Here is a 19,761-nt window from a genome sequence, read left to right on the forward strand (position 1 = left end):
AGTTGTGTGTCCTGTTCTCTGCCTCCAACATCCTTCATTATAATTAATACAGGTAAAACAAGAAAAAAAACACAGTAGCATGTATAGAACCTTACAGAATCTAACAAAACATTTAAAAAATCTTGCCTGTTTCATACATTTTAATAACTTAATCTAGTTCACATAATTTTTAAGGACACTTGGAGAAAAAGGTCTGTCTCCTTTCACTCTGCACCAAAAGTAATAAACTTATCTGGTATAATATTTTGCAACAGTCCCATCTGAAGAGTTCCCATGATATTTTACCGATCTAGAAGCAGATACAATTCACCTGCCCTCTCCCACTCCCCAGGAAATAAGACCCACAGTCAAGGCAAGACATGAAATAACCCTCCTTCAACAGAGGGAAAAACCTGAAAAAAAAACCACTTAGTAAGATAAAAGTATATGGGAAATTGAGGTAGCTGAACAGGTAATACTCTGCCCTGTGTAATACTCTGCACTTATGAAAATTGCCCAGAATTGGACAGAAGCTGCCAAGCCATAACTCTATGATTCATCTCAAGGATGATGCCTTAACAAATCACAAAGTAAGCTGCTGCAAAACTAGTTCAGTGCTGAGGAAGAGGACATAACAAAAAAATCAACAGCACTACTTCTGAGTGATATTGGCCCTAGTATTGTTAAACATAAATTATCAGGCCAAACTCCAGGCAGCCAGTACATAAACTTGTGGGGACACTGGAATTAAAAACATCCATGTCATATCATGCTTAGCTTTGCATTAATGACCTAAAATCCTAAGACTTTGACAAAGATATGTAATAGTAAACTTCCAAGGAAAACAAATTATTTCCATGCAACCCCACGGCCAGCATATAAAATCCTCCTCAAACTTGTGTATAATTGCTTGCACAGTCAGTCATGCTGGGTTACTTATGACATCCTAACAGGAGGTGGAAATAAACACTAATAAAATAACGGCCTCTGAGTGGAACGCTCTGAACTTTTCTACAGAGGTTCAGTTCCATGTAAGGTTTATGAAAATGTTAAGTTTTCCTTGAATATTCAAATTAAAGTCATATTAAACAATAAACCCATCTAAATTAAAAATATAAGATAGATATATTACTTGTAAATATAATAAAACCTGCTACTATAAATATTAACACTGCAAGACTTTTGAGGCATGGAAATAAATAATATAAAAATTTGATGATCAACATGTAAGTACATTACAATTTTTTTTTTAACTTCAACTTTTCCTTTCCATGATTTTTACATTAGCAAAAGTTTCTCTTTATATAAGAATACCCAGAAACAAATATTTTTTAAAAAATTTATAAACAGAATGAACTGTATTTTCTTTGAATATACTGTCTTAAAGAACTTCATCAGGCTACTCTAAAGTATTTTCATAATTTAAAAATGTAAAGTGACTTTCTCTTACACAGGCACTATTGCTATCAGTGCATGCTTTCAATGTGCACTTCCAAATCGACAATATTAAACTTGCTTTACACATATTAAAATGGCATCTTAAAAAGACTAAAGAAAAATATTTTAATAAAATTACTATAATCAGAGCTTTACAAAGTATTTACAGGAAAAATATCAGCCTTTTTAAAAAGTTTATGCACCCAAAGAATCATGAGTCTTTATCATCCTTGTAGCTCAAAGAAGCATCACAGTTAGGCAAAGTACAGTCAACTCACTATCACCAGCTACTTACATCTACTGCTTCAGCAGGAAAAAAGTGAAACTTAGATGTGACTTTTCAAGTTGTTCTTTATACTCACTCTATTAATTTTTCTAAATTCCCAAATAAAATAAACTTTCTAACAAGAAACTGCACAATCATTTGTCTATGTTTTCACCAAAAGCAGTAAAGTTAACCAGCTAACTAAAATGATATCTGAAGAAAACTGATATGGTGGATAGCAATGCATTTCAGCTAGCATTTCAGGCTGTGTGATGAGACAGGGTATGAATCCCCCATTTAATTCTTCACTCAAGTCCAAACACAACAAAACAATTATTATAGCATAAGACCAGAGGATCCTAGTCATGTATTATATATCACTTGTATTCAGCTTTAATGGTTCCATTTGTCAGAGAACTGAACAGAACTGTCCCCAAAACAAGGCTCTTTTACTTGAATGTTTCACTGAAAACTGGAATTTATTACTAACAGTGTGATACTTATTAATCTTTTCATTGCATAAAGTATATCTCTGTAGACTAATAAATGCCAAAGAATTTTTTTTCCTTTAAGTGTAGCAACTTAAACTTTCTTTTTACTTTTTTTCCTATGGATTATTGGAACCTTTTTTATCTACCCCCCCCAGAAACATCTTTTTTACCTTAAATTCCTACCTGTCTTCGCAATATTAGAACTTATTATTCCTGACAATTAAATTAACCATGCATTTTTTACTATTTGTTGATTGTAATATTTAATGTATATCACAACAGTTTGGATCTACAACTCAAAGTAAAAACCAACTAAATATTTTAGCTGAACAGTGCTCAAAAACCAGGGTGGAACTGGACATTGTGATATAGTATTTCTTTGATCTTAGCCAAAAAGCAGCCCAGATTTAGTGATGGAATTGTATGAAATGACTCATTAATCTCAATGCAAGTCATAGTAAGCGATATTCAAAAAGACTACTCCGTACAGCCTCAATATGAATATCTCCAAGACGAAGCAGACAATCATGTCAGGCAAGGAATTTATCTCTTCTCCTTGTAGAAAGATAAATTGCCCTTTCAGGTTCTTTTTGAGACACCTGGGCAGTAAGCAGAGAATAGCAATGCAGTGGTCCCTGTATTCCTATAGCATTTTATCTACCTATCGTTCTTTCATAATATTGCAGGAACAGTCTCAGATACTTTACAAACAAGTTTCTCAAACCTTACTTGACAACAGTTATCTGTTTTGTTTTGGTTTACTGTCTGCTAGAAAGTTGGAGTGACCAGCAGTGCCCAGAAATACCAGCAGAAGACTGATGTCTGCGGGTGCACTGGTACTTAATAATTTTTAACTCCCATTGCCGTGATACAGGTAGACAGATCAGCAATTATTCTAACCCTTTACACTCCATGCACATCTTTTTCTTCCCACGTGAAAGAGAATGGGAATGGCAAGAGAATACAGCGAAATAATACAACACAAAAAAACACAAGGAGAGTAGACAACCTCATCAAAGACATCCCAGTTCAGTATTTTATTACACATATTTTGCTGGTAGTTCTCTTAAAGCCCCAGCTGCCACAGCGAGGTGATTATGTGAAAATTCCGTTTCTATTTCATTTTAAACATCTTGACTTCAGGGAAAAAAAAGAAAATCCTAAACCAGCAAACTTCACCAGCAAACTGGATAAAAAACAAAGGAGAGCTCAACATATCCTAATGATTTTTATTGATATTTTGCAACTGGACTTCTGCTGTTGAACTTTTCAGTGTGACAAGTCTGAAATGCCCCACCGTGGAAAGAATTATTCTGACTTGTCGTTATTAGAGGTTGTCTCTAAAATTTCAAAGACGTTGGACTGAATGGACAAAGCTACCCCCTCTTCTTAAGCCTGTCCCTCCACAGCAACTTGCATGACAGCAGCCACTTCCAGCCTGCTTTTATTGCTTTTTTCCTTGACAATGGCGACAGCAGGATGCATGATTGCAGTTAGCATGTACATTTTGTCAGTAGGTTGTCCTCAACAAAGGCAGAGTTTAATTAAGATGTCTTCTCCCTTGAATAGAGGCTATAAAACAGCTTTGGCATTAACTTGTGACAGGCTGTGCGCTGCTCTTGCTTTAGAACAATTATGATACTTTCTGTTTTGAATTAACAATGTTTGCTGTTCACAAACAGAATGATTTTAGCATCCCCACTCTCAGAGACTGCCAGGACAGATCTCTTTAGACTGTATGGGTTTAAAATACAAGAGGGCAAACTCATTACACGAGTGTTAAGGATTTTACCTTTGTACTTACATTTTACCTTTGTGTTTACTTTGTTCAGACACAGATGAATGTACAGTGCTAAAAGAACAATGAGTATTCCCATTGTTTTTTAACACCATGAAAAATCAACCCCTTCCTTATCATCCACTGGAGTTTTAATTTGTAGTTTTTACCATAGGAGGGCTTTCTTTGCTTGTTATTATTTACTGACTCCCTCTTATAAGTAAAAGTACTAAATAAAAGCCTGTTTGAGCTGGCAAGCAAATGCTTAACAGTGGGTTTGTCTCATATCAACTCACATTCTTAGGGAGAATAAACTGCACTATCCAGTCTGTCACAAAATGAGTTCTCATCCAGTCAAATGAAAGCTGGTATTTAGAGGCACATTCTGCTCAAATAGCATAGCACCAAACTCATGATAACAGCTGGTAGCTCCAGGTCCTTCACGTTTTACTTACATTTCCCTCCTGCAGTTTTTACTTTTGGATGTTTCAGTACTATAAATACCACTCATACGCATCCAAAATAAATCAGACATCTATTTCTTTAAGAATTACCATGACTTGACTGCCATGCCTTGCTCACTGATGTCATGATCAGCATCTTTAGAAATTTTCTCCCTTGTCTATTAAACTTTATTTGAAATATCAAAAACATTCATAATATGCATTAAGATTTAAAAAGTGTCACACCACAAAGAAGTTGCAACCTCCAGATTTCTTCTGAAGCTGGGAAGCAAAATACCCACACAAAGCACAGAGTGTCCCACCTAGACAAGACCCATCTCCCAAGTAGTTTGTAAGGCCTGGGACATGTAAAAGTCAACATTTTCTGACTTCTCACACAAGAGTTCCCTGACAATAGTGTTGTGGCCTTTTGGACGGGGATTCTTGCAGTCTGTCTTTCTGAAGCCATTCATTGTGTAATAATTAACTATCCAGCACGCATGGGATTTGAGCCCACCCACCACACCATGAGGCAGCCTCCAGCCCTTCACTGACTTTTGCACAGAAATCTGTTGATGCTTCAGATTAACATCTGGATAATACTCAAAACTTTAAACAAGTGCCAGTACAACTTAGCATTTTAGAAATATTTCCTACTAGGTAATTCAGATCCAGAAAGAGGGACTAAATCCCATGGAAAATTACATTTCTTTTTTTTATTCTCAGTTCAAGTATTTCAGTTCCTGCTGGAATGCTTTTTGCAGTATCCAAAAGTTGCCTTCTTCTCAGTTATATCGTTTATGTCTTAACTGCAACAGTACTCCAAGAGGTACACTCAGTACAGATGACCACATTACACTCCTTTTGCCTTGTTTTGGCAAGTTTTGCATTGTCATCCCAGTATGTAAAAGTGCAGGATCCTCTGATACATGTTATACAATCACAAAAGCAAGCTTCCTAAAGCAAGTACAAAGCCAATGGGGAACACAGAATTTTGTACTTCACTTAAAGGTGATAAAATCCTAAATAGGCATCTAAAAACAGAATGTTCTTTCATTATTTATCTCTTCAGCTGTTTTTATGATACAGCTCTTGCATTCAAAAGCTTTATACATTCCTAACTTCTTTATTATTTTGACTGTCCTGTCACCTGGTGTGTCAATGTTTCAAAGCTTCTGATTGTCTGCTTGTTACTTTCTCTCACTGTTAATAAGAAGTGATAAAATATGGACATTCATATGCCCGTGCTTTCTGATTTTAATAATAATAATTTCAATATCTCATCATACACACCAGAAAACTAAAATTTAATTAAAAACTTGAAAGAAAAATATTTTTTAGAAGAAAGTTTTGCTCTATTCAGGACAGGAGGGAAAAAGGATATCATGTGAACTCAGAAAAGCAATAGCATCCATTATTTCCTGTTCCCATAAGTAATAATAGTACTTATACTGAAATGCGGTGGCTTTCTCTGTGCTCACTTATTTTTCTGTCCTCACAATGATTACAGGGCACTCAACTTTGGTGTTTATTTTTAACTCTACTTTTTTGTCCATTCATGCCTCACATCACAAGCTTGTCTCCCGCAGAAACTCACTTTGAGAGCACATTTAAGAGACAGTGAGTCCTCCTTATGTTCCTGTGCTGTCATTGTCATCTGCACTTCCACAGCATTTATGAAATTTCTTGGTAAACTATGAAAGCAGGTCCGAGTTCTGTAAAATGGTTGCTTTTCTTGAAAGCCCAGCATCATACCCTTTGTGCTGGCATCCTTGCCTTTGTATTGCAAATGTTTTTATGTTAACTGCAAAGTGTGCTCCCTTCCATTTGTGTGCACTGATGTTTTGTCTCCAGGTCTTACAATACACTTCAAACTACATGAGATTTGCTTCTTGCTATGTGGTTTTACTTGAACAAATTTGACCGTCAATAGAATTACAGCAACTTGGCTTCTAGCTGGGATAATTTGTATCTGTTCAGATTCACAAGAATATTAGATTTAATAGACTTGTCTACAGCATAATATCTAACAGTCTTCTTTGCCAGCTATATTATTTTGGAAGGTATTTGTTGGAAAGGGAAGAGGTTTAGATTGTTAAGAAAACACCTTGTTCCAAAATCAGAATTTTACATGGGTATGGCAGTTCAGGACCGTACTGCACATCTCTGATTGTCGTAGTTTAAACCAAGTCCCCCTACTCCCGGAGAGTTAGGAAGGAGAATCCAAAGAATGTAGCCCCCACGGGTTGAGATAAGAACGGTTTAATTGCTAAGGCATAACACAAAACCCCTACTGCCATTTACTACTACAAATAATAATAATACAGCAAACAGCAAGTGAAAAGAATACAACACCCCACCAGCCACCGACCCATAACTCACTCCACCCTGCCTGGCCGAGCACCATGTGCTCCCTCTTCCATTTTCCTCCAGAGCCCCACCCCTCCAGCTTTCTCCTTCCCAGTATGCCTCCTGGGCATCACGTGCTATGGTATGGAATACCTCATTGCCTAGCCTGGGTCAGGTGTCCTGTCTCTCCTTCCTCCCGGACTCCCCTCCTCCACCTGGCTGGAAAAAAACCTTGAACAAAAAACACCCTCAAAACATGCTCAAACCATGACACTGATGTTTGTGATCTTGCAACACATGGTCTTGTTGGGAAATTTCTCCCTAAATATTACCTGCCACTGTTGAGCCATGTTCCTTCTAATAAAGTAAAACTCAATGATCTTTAATTTCTCAGTTTCTAAAATAGCTGATATTATGTACAGGAATATTGAGAAGAAGCTGCCCTCTACTTCCAGGTTCACTTAGATAGCATTAGTCACAGTTTAATGCATTTAAATATTATCTGACAAGCACCATCTTCCACTGGCACAAAGAAACCATCTTTGCAGCTATATTCACTTTCTCAAAGTTTACTTTGAAATGTTAAGAATTCTATTGCCTAAAGTTCCATATTACAATAGTCTTGCAATTACAATTTTTATTTGCTCTTTTCATTTTACCTAGGCTTAAAAAATATCCTGTCTTACTGATTTTCTTGACTTAGATAATTTTCTAGTATTTTGTTTAGGACTCCTTCCTATACCTGAATGTGTTAGTTCTACCTGGTATTTTCTTGCTTCTGAATACTGTCAGTAAAATATTAACATCATATAAAATATTGCTTAACCTTTCTCTTTAAAACAAAAATATCAATCCATAGATCCCAGAGTTAAATAATTTCTGAGTCCTCATTTTTGCAATAATCTCCACTTTGTTAGCTTCCCATAAAAAGGCCCTGCGAAAGACCAAAGTTTATTTTAGCCACATTCAAAAAACACCAAGGCACAACAATGTGACAGATTCTATTACCACTCAACTTATATATAAATTTTTACTAATGCATTACCCTTTGAATCAGTAACTAAATGGGTTTTAATAATGAGATTTCTCTGAAGATGCCACTGAACGCTGAAAGCACAATAGGATGGGCATAGATGACCTTTTCAAATGTAACTGAATATATTTCACGTAACACCTGATTTACCAAGGAATGAATCTGACACTGCCTTTCCTAGATAATTCATATTTTTAGAAATATAATGTTTAAACATTAAGTTTATTTTTACAATCTTGACAATTTGTCTCCTTGCATGCTGCATCACAAAGCAATACTTTAAGTCAGCTTCTATTTCTTTCATAAACTTACTTAGAATTAAATTTGGAAAGCATCGAAACAACCTGTTTTAAAACTATTCAAAAGTATCAATGTAATGCTTAATGGAGAGAGCATAGCAGGATAATTTGCAATGTTATATATTAAGTACTAAACACTTCATTTTCTACTGTTGCATACAGGAAGCTTCCCTAATACTGCGTGGCAGGGGTTCTTAACTTGTTATCAGTTTCATTTATTTGCTCTGGTGTCCTCAACATAAAAAGGACATGGAACTGTTGGAACAAGTCCAGAGGAGGGCCACGAAGATGATCAGGGGACTGGAGCACCTCCCATATCAAGACAGGCTGAGAAAGTTGGGGCTGTTCAGCCTGGAGAAGAGAAGGCTGCATGGAGACCTCATAGCAGCCTTCCAGTATCTGAAGGGGGCCTACAGGGATGCTGAGGAGGGACTCTTCATTAGGGACTAGTGACAGGACAAGGGGTAATGGGTTAAAACTTAAACAGGGGAGGTTTAGATTGGATAGAAGGAAGAAGTTCTTTCCTGTTAGATGATGAGGCACTGGAATGGGTTGCCCAAGGAAGTTGTGAATGCTCCATCCCTGGCGGTGTTCAAGGCCAGGTTGGACAGAACCTTGGGTGACATGGTTTAGTGTGATGTGTCCCTGCCCATGGCAGGGGGATTGGAACTAGATGATCTTAAGGTCCTTTCCAACCCTAACTATTCTATGATTCTATGATTCTATTGCCACCATGCATTAAAGCCAACAAACTGAAGTAATATATTCCCTCTGCTTAGATATACAACAGCATCTCTTCTGAAATGTGCACCTCAAGAACATACTGTATTATATTTACATTTACGTCCTAGCCAATGGCACAAAATACTGAAAGAAGCCATTTGCATTACTTTCAAGAAATTTTACATTTTCATCATCTACTAAGTATCAGGAAAAATGGAGGAAAAAAAGCTGAACTGCACTGCCAATGAACTGGGACAAAGGTGATTTCACCTAGTTATGAAGTGATAACTACAAATACCAATATATAAGATCATAGGATCACAGAACCATTTAGGGTGGAAAAGACCCTAAAGGTCATTTAATCTAGCCATTAAGCTGGTAATACTAAACCTACAGCTAAACCCTATCCCTAAGTACCATACCTACACATCTTTCAAATACCTCCAGGAATGGTGACTCAACCACTTCCCTGGGCAGCCTGTTCCAAACTTTGACAACCCTTGCAGGCAGAAATTTTTCCTCGTATCCAATCAAAAGCTCCCCCTGTGCAACTGGAGGCCATTTCCTCTCATTTCATTGCTTGTTACCTGGGAGAAGAGACCAACACCCACCTCGCTACAGATTCCTTTCAGGTAGCTGTAGAGAGTAATAAGGTCTCCCCTAAGCCTCCTTTTCTCCACACTAAACAATATCCTTGGTACTTCGGCTGGTTTCCTCAGCTGCTCCTCATAGGACTTGTTCTCATATGATATGTCACAGCTATACTGCAGAGCAAAGACACTCAGATTTTCTTTGGTAGCTGAACAACATAAAAGGCTTTCCTGGTTTCGGGTGCAGCAGATTCCAAACATCTTCTAATGAAGCTGTCTCAAGTTTTACTGCCACCAACATAAACAGTTGCATTTTGCAAACTTACAAAAAATCATGAATTGCCATTTTCACATTATCTGGGTTGAGTAGACTGAGCTGAGATTTATACAGGCTTAAACACATAAACCAGAAAGCCAACAAAAACATTATTTGTTCTTTTTCATCAGTGTAAATTAGTGCAGAAATGTGAATTTCTGATTAACAAAATAATAAAAGCATTAAGTTGTCACCAAAACCAAATAAAACCCATTTGATACTTAAAAAAAAAAAAAACAAAACAAAACACTTAAAAGGAAATAAAGTACCAAGGATGTTAATAATTGTTGTTCAATGATGTACAAAACACAGGGGTTGTGTTTTCTTTATATCTGACAGAAAGCATTTACTATGAAAAGTATGGATCAATGAACTGATTTCCAACCTTCAAAAAAGTGGAAAAGTAAAAATTTTCCTTCATTGAACATTATGTAATTTTTTATATTACTATTCATTTTAATCCTTTAACATAAATCCTTATTGTCAGACCTTGCCATTCACCAACACTGTCTGAACAGATTTGTTTACCCAGACATAAAATCCCAGCAAAATCAGAACTGTTAAACACAAATTACATTTCAATCCTCTTCATGAACAGGTAATATTACTGGAGATATAGGACTCCAAAGATATGTGGCCAGGATGAAAGGAAAAATGATTGAGAAATGGATAATCCCATTGTGAAAGGGAAATAAATATATTTCCATATTTGTTATTAGTTAGGAACAATCTTTATTGTTTCTGTATAAATCAAGATTACAGAGGTCCCATCAGATAAACTGAAGTTTGCTCTGTTAGTACAAATAAAATACCTTATTTAATTAGAAAAAATATTTATTTGTGTAGGAAAGCATGAATGCACTGACATTAATTCATAGGAAAGCTCTATAAAATATTTTTAATATCATTATACATACAGCACTATTTCTAATTATTTAACATTTTTCACAACATTCCAATGCTCTTTCACAAAGGGTTGCTATTTCCAGTTTAATCTCCAAAACCTCTAACAGCAAACATTAAATGAAAGCAAGGCAATATTACAAAAAAAAAGTATAATTGAGGATCTACTGCCTTTTTTTTTTAACAAATGATATACGCAAGAAATTCATGAGTCATAGGAAGCAGATTATTAAGACCTACTTGTACCAGAAAATAGCAATTCATACTAAATATTTCAGCGGCTCTTTCATTTTTGCAGCGTAACTAAGTATTACTCTGAAATAGTATTTAACCAGGGACCCACTGAAGAAATAGCAGACATTTTCCTACACTTTATTCTAGTGTACACACAAGCACTTGTGTTTGGGGTTTTTGTGCAAGAATCCAGTGAGATGGAGAGACAGAAAGAGAAGCAGTGCATGGCTGGTTTTGGTTTTCTGAGATCACATTTTCCTCAAATCCTCCCTGTGAGAAAGTCCTCTTCAGCTTGCAGACTGCAAGGCCTCATAATCTGTGGTATTAAACACAATTCAGAAATCTTAAAATAATGTCCTGGGTTGCCAGCTGGGCTTAAACCATGTCAGAGAAGGAGCTGGGAAACCTGATATCCATCCAGTGAGACAAGAAAATAATCACTCTACTTGAAGAACATTCTCTGAACCATTTCTAATTCAGAATTATCTAATTCTATCACTGGTGTAAGAGCCATGCCTCTTTACTGGAGATGCTCCTTGTTTGTTTTTTTTTTTTGAGGCTGAAGTTAACTTGGGTGACAATTTCAGTGTTTTTTTTTGGGTCTTCTCCCATCTCTGCTATCCAAGAAAACTTGGAATACATGTAAGGAAAGCAAACTCTTACAAAGTTACATGACCCCAAGAGCTGCCCTTTAAGGAACTTGGTAGATTTTTACACTGATGATATAGGAAAGATCACAGAAAACTGTAAGAGGCAGTGACTCAACAAATCCTTTTGCGGGATCTCAGCACTGCCTTGCTTCTCTGCAACTGCTCTTGCTTTGAGACTAATTCCATCAAGAAAAAAATGACTGTAAGTCATAAGTGGCAGACCCCTTTTATGCCGCCTAATGCTCCTAAAGGTAAACCACCAACCAAACATACAACAGCAGCAACAAAAACAAATGTGACACAAGAAAACCCAAACAAAACCACACCATTTATCCCACCTAGATTACTCTGTCTCTCTCGTACAGGTTATTCAGTCCAGGAATTTAACTAAGCAGAACTATACTCATAGCATCTATGACACAATGAGCAGAAACAGTTCAGCTCAACTAAATTCTCCACTAATAAGGAGTAAATCTTCCAATTCTGAGTCTTTTGATGGTATGGTGGTGACACAGTCAGAAGAGACTACCCCAGCTTCTCACTGGCACCATGACCTAAACCTACTGTTCACCTACAAAAAAAATGAAAGCATTTTATAAATTTTCACAAAATCCAGATGTTTACTAGGTTTTGGAGGAGATCAAATTTGGTTTGTGCTTTCATGAAGACCCGCCCCTAAGTACCTAAAAAACACTGAAAGGCCTCTCAATCTCTAAATCTAAATTTTATTAGAACACAAACCAGAATAAATAGCTTTAAATACATAAATGGAAAGTGAAATATAGAGTTTTATAAGAAATCTCCCACCCTATCTAGTGCATTTTTACAGTGACTTCATGATCTGCTTTTTTATCCAGTTTTACCTCCAGTCCAGCACCCTCACCATGAAGAACTGGTTATACATCTACCCCCTCTACTTTTTTTAACCTGTTCAGGTAACAGACCTGTTTCTCACATCCTCTTTCACTCCCTACCTGCTGTACTCTCCACTCCAGCATCATTTCCCAGCTGTTCATTTCAAGCTATGCAGTCAAGAGGAAATAAGACAGTCTCCTCCCTGCTGCCTAATCACATCTTAACTCTAACAGCAAAACACTTTTGTAAACTTGAATACAACAAATATGCCATCAGTCATACATAACTTCCTTCACAAATTTATAGAAACATTCAGATTCTCTTTAGGCTAACTATGAACTTAACAGAAGATACAATCTCCATCTCATAACTACCAGGAAACAATACAGTCTATCATTTCTGGTTATATACACAGAAGTCTTCTAGCACCTTGAGTCAAAGCCACCAGCAACTTCATCAGCCACTACATGCATTTTGCAAAGCAGTGAGTCATACTGAAGATACATGGCAGTTCCAAATGTGTACTTTCTCCCAAGATGTGTAACATAAAACTGGCAAAAAAAAAACCCAAAACAATCCCAAAACCTGAAAACCCAAACCAAAACATATTCCTCAAGTCTCCAGAGCCACAACACTTCCATGACGGCTGTTCCTCCCTTTACTGTCCGCTTGGCCAAAACCAGTTACACTAGCATCATTCCTTGTCAAGTCTGGGATCATTTCTTAATTTATTACAGATGTCCAATTACATGTATGAAGAAACTAACTGGGGCAAATTCCAGACCTGCCATTGGTACCTTCCAGTGACATAACAAGTGACATTCCTCTGAACTAGTGATGTTGAACTCCACTCAAGATGACGTGGAGAGAAACAGGGAGGATTAGGTATGATTTGCCTTATTCTGAAGGACAGGCCAAATATCCACTAAATGAATTACACCTAGCTTAATAGCTTACCTATCCATGCAAAACATCCATCAGATGCTTTTCAGAATGGTCCACTCCCAGAGACACTAACGCCTTTCCTCCCCAGGAATCAACTCCAGTCCCTGTCAGACTATTCTGTTTGGACTAAATGGTCTGACCTTGGCAGCCACACATTCGCTCTTATATTGCATTAGGGGAGCCAACTATACTATAAAAATGCAGCTATATGGGCACAACGAGGTTTAAACCATTTTGCTTTGCACCCTCAATATCAGCTGCTGACTTTTCTCATACCACATGTGACAACTAGCATGTTTTAAACAGAAATCAAGTGCAATTTAATTCCCTAGATTAGTTTGTACTATCTGTACTATTTGTAGCACTATCTTTTTAGCCTCAGCAAAACTGAGGTGCTACTGTGCAAGCCAGAATTCAGAAGAGCCAACAGGTATGCTCCTAAAGAACAAATTACACTTCCTGAGTATTAATATTAAACTCTCTTTAACTCTCTTACATTTGCTGCACATTTATTATACTGACAATTTAAATGTTATTTGAAGCTGAAAGATTAGACATTGAAAAGCAGGAAATTTCCACAGCAACTTTTGCCTGTGTCTGGTGATGCTGAAGTGACAGCACTGCTATTAGCCCACATTACTGAGCAGCTGCAACAAGTGGAGCAAATTTTTACCCTGTTATAGTGTCCTAATAAGAGACTTTGACTGAATATTTCAGGTTTCTTCAACTTCACAGCCTGAAGGCCTGAGCTTTCCAAGGCTGAGGCAAGGCTGGCAAACCAGGGTCAGTTTCGCAGCCCCATGTCCACTGTGCAGGTCTAGACTGGGCAGACATCCCTTGGCTGCAGGCTGCACACTAACCAGAACACTGGTTGACTTGGCATAGTGCAAAAAAAATGCTGTCTGTCCTGTTTTTGTTTTCTAGCCCTCATGTGCTCTTACCTGCTCTGACCAAGGGCTGCTCCTCTTTACCGTAATCACAGGTCTTACTAATGCCTCACATGTAGTACTGCAGGTAAAATGCTGCAAGGTTTAGTATCATGACGTATCTCCAGTGCGTATTTCCATACACTTCAAAACCAACATTATATAGCACAAAATACCTAACACTTTTACTATTTATCAGGATATAAATTTATACTAATATCTAAATTATACAAATAAATTATAATACAAATTAGCTTTACCAGCTAAGTGCAGCCAAAAAAAAAAACCAAACAAACAAAAAAATAAACCAAAACAAATGGAAAGGACATTACAATTTCAGAAAGCTGTCCAAAATTAATCTACTTCCTTTTAAACCAAGCTCACTTTATAGTGGAAGTCCTTGTTTATTTTTCAGAGGCCTTTGATGTAATTCTTTATTTCTACCCTCAAACACAGCAGAAATATCTGACACAAATCTCATTCAGATTTGACACACAAAGCCAAACTCACTTTTCTACATACAGAGAGGAGGGGCATGTACTGTCTTTGATTATGCTTTATTGGGTTCTTCATTAAAATCTGTGTCAGTGGCACCATCAAGTGGGTGAAACTTGATTTTTCTAAGAAATTATTTTTAGCTGTATACAAAATGTGGTATACCATAGAAGAGGAAGAAAAAGACGGCAAAAGTTCCCATCACTCCAGTTGACACACTGTCAGCTGTATGCTGCCACAAAACTCACCTGCCATGCTTTTTAGTGTGTATTTTGTGGATAAACCAGAAATCTGCCACTCTATAATGGAAGTGTTGCTTCACCTATTTCCACAGAACGTAACAAGACAGGAAAGGGAGTGCAAGATACTGGAAAGTAGTTGAGCATTGACTTTGCTTCCAGTACATGGCCTGAAGATGCAGGGCCATTCCCTACTTAAGGTAACCATTTTCAGCCCTCACCACTATATTGTCAAAGCAACAGAGAGGTTTTTCATCAAGTGCTTCCTTGTTCCAACAGTAAGTAGAGAAGTTGTAGCAACTCACCTTACGTAGAAGTACCAACACACATGGCTTAGAAACTATTAATGCCACATGAACTGAGGTTTGTAACATAAGTGTCCTGACTCACGCTCTGCATGTAATAAACTACTCAGAGCACTCATTGCTGAAGACAGAAGTCTGAAGTTGGGTGATGTGAATAAAGGAACCAATGAAGGTCACCCAGAAAGTTTACAACTGAAAAAGGCCATGGATAAGTCTCCATAGCACCAGCAACTGCTCAGAAGTAGGACAGCTGGCCTTCATTTTTAGAACCAAGATCAGCAATTTTTTTTTATTTTTTTTCTTTACCAAAATTAAACAAAAAGTATAATTGAAATAAATAATTGAAAAAAACTCTATCAAACCCCAAACAAATGGATTAAAAGGTTTTCCATTCTTTTCTAATACTCTAAAATGAGCAATGGCAGTTGAAAAAACCTTGGATCACATCAAACCAAACAGAATCAATAACTCGGAATTTAAATCTTTCATTTCTTGACAAACTAAATACTTAATTCAGTCAAAGAACAAATACTTCATTTTGAAGATGAGTGCAATTTTATAATTTTGAAATTAAATTGACAGACAACTTGAAAAAAAGACTTGTTTCAATCTGGAAAAATAATAGCAACAGACATTGTAAAGTGATTATCTGAAAATAAAAGGCTTTCTTCAGATTTCTTCCAGGTTCACCCCTTTCTGCTACAAAGAGCAACATGGTTAAACTAACATGTCTATTGAGACTTTTTTTTTCTCTTCAAGTTCTACATTCTAGAATCAACAAGCTTGCAAAGAAATGTACCATTTAAAATAGCCCTGTCATACCAAATATCCCATCTAAAGCAGAGATATATAAATCTTTTCCACCTGAGTTAACAGGATCAGTTCTGTGCCTTCTCATTTCACCTACCAGCATAGTTCTGATGCATGCAAAAGGACCCAAAACCTACAAGACCTTGTCATAAATATATGCTCTATTAGGAAACACAGAAACATGTAGGAAGCAGAGTATTAAGTTGGGGCTGTTCAGCCTGGAGAAGAGAAGGCTGCGTGGAGACCTCATAGCAGCCTTCCAGTATCTGAAGGGGGCCTACAGGGATGCTGGTGAGGAACTAACGTGTTCAAACTTAAACAGCAGAGGTTTAGACTGGATAGAAGGAAGAAATTCTTTACTGTGAGGGCGGTGAGGTACTGGAATGGGTTGCCCAGGGAGGTTGTGAATGCTCCATCCCTGGCAGTGTTCAAGGCCAGGTTGGATGAAGCCTTGGGTGATATGGTTTAGTGTGAGGTGTCCCTGCCCATGGCAGGGGGGTTGGAACTAGATGATCTTAAGGTCCTTTCCAACCCTAACTATTCTATGATTCTATGATTCTATATTAAAATTCTCATAAGAGCAGAATCTACAGCCTTCCCATTGGGAAAGTGTCATGAACTCAGAGAGGACAAGTATCCTCTATTGAATTTATTTGGCTGCCTCCTGAAACCATCAGAAGTTCATCCCTAATCCAAAGAAAGCCAAAGTTAGTTTCTAATTTCTGCCTAAAAGGCACCACAAGTTGCCTCTGTGTTTCTACTTTGCATTTTTTATTTTTAGAACATAGTTTGTTTTGAATATTTTGATGTAAATATTTTAAAGGCCACACAATTATTAATTGAAATTATTATTCAAATTCAAAGTAAATACAGGCTGCTTCCATTATATCCAGGTTAACAAAATCATGGTATTTACAAGATTTTGCATATGTCCTGTTGATTGCAACATTCTGTAGACTCTAATGAATATGTTATTCTGGAACACTAGCAGCATGAAGAAGGTGAAGATAGCCCTGAGGGCAAAACCCAGAAGTCCCAGGCAGGAGGGGAGTGTGGGTCAGGCTCCACTTCAGAGCAGCCTGGGCTGGTCCAGAGCAGCCTCCAGGCATGTTTCTGGAGGAGAATGAGCACTGGCCTTATATTGCTAAGTCACAATAAAAAGCCCCTGTTCCCAGCAGATTTCCAGTCAGATTCTTAAACACAGGAGATGAGCATCAACCCCACTTTACAGATAGCAAAACAGAAGCACAGAGTGATAGTTTGTCCAAAGCAGCAATAAACAGGAGGTTTCCAGCATGCTAGTCCAGGATGTAGATGTCCCTACCAGGGTATACAAAAGGACTTAATGTAACTGGAAAAGACACAATTAACAACTGGGTAGATAGAAACCACTATTTACAAGCATGTCAAAGGCCAATTATTACCCTGAGTTTTACATTAAATTGAGTGCATTTGTTTGAGTAAAACAGTATTAATCCCACTGCTGAGGCAAATTGAGGATTTTAATAGAGGAATTTTAAGTGGTGTAAGTGAAGGCAAGGGGAAAAGGCTTGCCAGTATTAATAAAATAAACAGATGTCAGTGCAAATAGACATCACTTATTAGAAGCATGAGAATGACGGCTTATAAAATCTCTTTCCAGTGCTTTAATATTTAGTGATGAATGCAACTAGAAAGGGGAAAAAAATCAAGAAAGAAACCCTTGTCAACATTTCAGAAACCATTCAGAACAAAATAATCTGCTTTAAAATTATATTTTGGACAATTGATGCTAACTATCAGTTATACATTGTTCGGAATAAATAATTACCTCCTTTGGAAAGTCACAAAGCATTTTAATGGAAGTGTTTGTACACTGTAAATAGCTCTAAGACTTTTCTTAAACTCCCAAGACATTTAAAGCTGAGTAAACTGGAAATTAGTATGAAGATTACCTTACATAGTGTTGGGACACCTGCAAAAATCTAAAATTTTGAAGTTCTCAAAATCTCTGAAATAACTAAATATTAAAATTATAAATCTGAAATGCTTCAGCTTTCTTCCACGGAAATGTCTGTACTCATGTTGAAAGAAGATAAATGCTGGTGAGGAGAGCTAAAATGAAGAGAATTGTGAGTTTTTTTTTATCAATACAAGCAGAAGGTAAGACACTGCAGGTAAAAGTTGGGCAATTTTAAACTTCGAAATCGCCTTATTCCACCATAAAAACGCTTCTACTTCTTTAGAAATCCAGCTTATCTGTGAGAGAAGAATCCAGTTTTCTCCTCTGCACGGTGATGGCAGGTCAGCTTCCCAGAATCTCCAGCTCCCAGGAGAGCTAAGGAAAACTCCCAGTCACAGAATCACAGAATCCCAAGGGTTGGAAGGGACCTCGAAAGATCATCTAGTCCAACCCCCCCTGCAAGAGCAGGGGCTCACAGCTCCTGTCAAAGCACTGGAGATTGGGAAGCTTCTAAGCGGCAGAGGGCTTGATTTTGGGACTTACAGTACTACTGTGGGTGTCAGTTCTCCTTAGGCCTGCCATGCAACTCAGGAACCAGAAGCAACCTCCTTCTAGAGCAGACACTATGGCTAGAGTCATTAAGACTTCTAGAGCATACATCTAATGTAATCCTCTTAGGCTCCCTTCACTGCTAGTGGAGCCATCTATTTCAGGATGCCACAGCTTATACCTAAAAATAAATATTTTTCCTTAACTGCATGACAGCCAAAATATGAAACTCTAAGTTGCTCAAGCTTTGGTGTCTACATAACAAGAATTTGCTTTTGATCATGTGAATCTCATCCCAAGAATCTAGAGAAGCTCCATGGCCACCTATTCATTGGCTTTATTTTTCCTGGAATTTCAGTGAAATCAAAATATCCCAGGAAAATATTTGGATTCAATGGTAAATGACAACAAATAATCAGTGATGTAACAGGTGACTGCAATGAAACCCCTCTGAGAAATGTTGTGAGTCATCTGAATCCAGTCAATATCAAAACCCTTTGAAATTATGTCCTGAAGATAGAACAGTTTCAAAGCTGGTGTTAGCAGAAAATATTTTCCTACTAGGGAGAACAGGAAAATTATCTCAGTAACTCTGTTTCTCTTCCAAGAACTTAAGATGACTATCTGAAGTCAGAAGTCTAAGGAAACCCACAGTAACAGTTAAACCTTCCCTGAATGACACACCCGAAGTGAAACAGACCCTCTACTTTTGTGACAACCACCTGCAGCATTCCAGAAGAGAATTTACTTCCCTGGCCTACTTTGTATGTCTTATGCAGTCCCTTGAAGAAACAAGTGGATGAGATCCTTCAACAGTAACAAGCAGATTGCATAAAGATCTAGTATCTGTACACTATAGTGTACAGGTAACACCATTGTGCAGGTGCCACAGATATTCAAGTAATCCAAGTGATGAACAAAATCAGGATATTGGTATTGAAAAATGCATTAAGTAAATTTCAAGTTTATACATTTATCAGAAAATGCTCCTAAGACTCCAAAGCGATACTTTTGTTTTGATTATCTGTCTAGCAAATATTCAGAAAAAGCTGTTGAAATACAGATTCATGTCTGCTCTGCAGTAACTTATTTTCAATTCATCAACCAAGAATGAGCTTCCAGCTCTGCAATTGTCCTACAACTACCATCACCCCATACCACCAGTCTCTGACAATGTCCTGTCATTGATAACAAACATCAGCCATC

At 37.3% G+C, this 19,761-nt stretch overlaps 1 protein-coding gene across 3 annotated transcripts in view; it reads right to left on the reverse strand.

The window, feature by feature from the left end:
- FGF14 (fibroblast growth factor 14) overlaps window positions 1–19,761 on the reverse strand; it is a 399,679-nt gene that overhangs the window by 96,295 nt on the left and 283,623 nt on the right. The gene's annotated exons all lie outside the window — the stretch shown is intronic.

Source organism: Melopsittacus undulatus, chromosome 2, assembly GCF_012275295.1.
Source record: "Melopsittacus undulatus isolate bMelUnd1 chromosome 2, bMelUnd1.mat.Z, whole genome shotgun sequence".
NCBI classification, from domain to species: domain Eukaryota; kingdom Metazoa; phylum Chordata; class Aves; order Psittaciformes; family Psittaculidae; genus Melopsittacus; species Melopsittacus undulatus.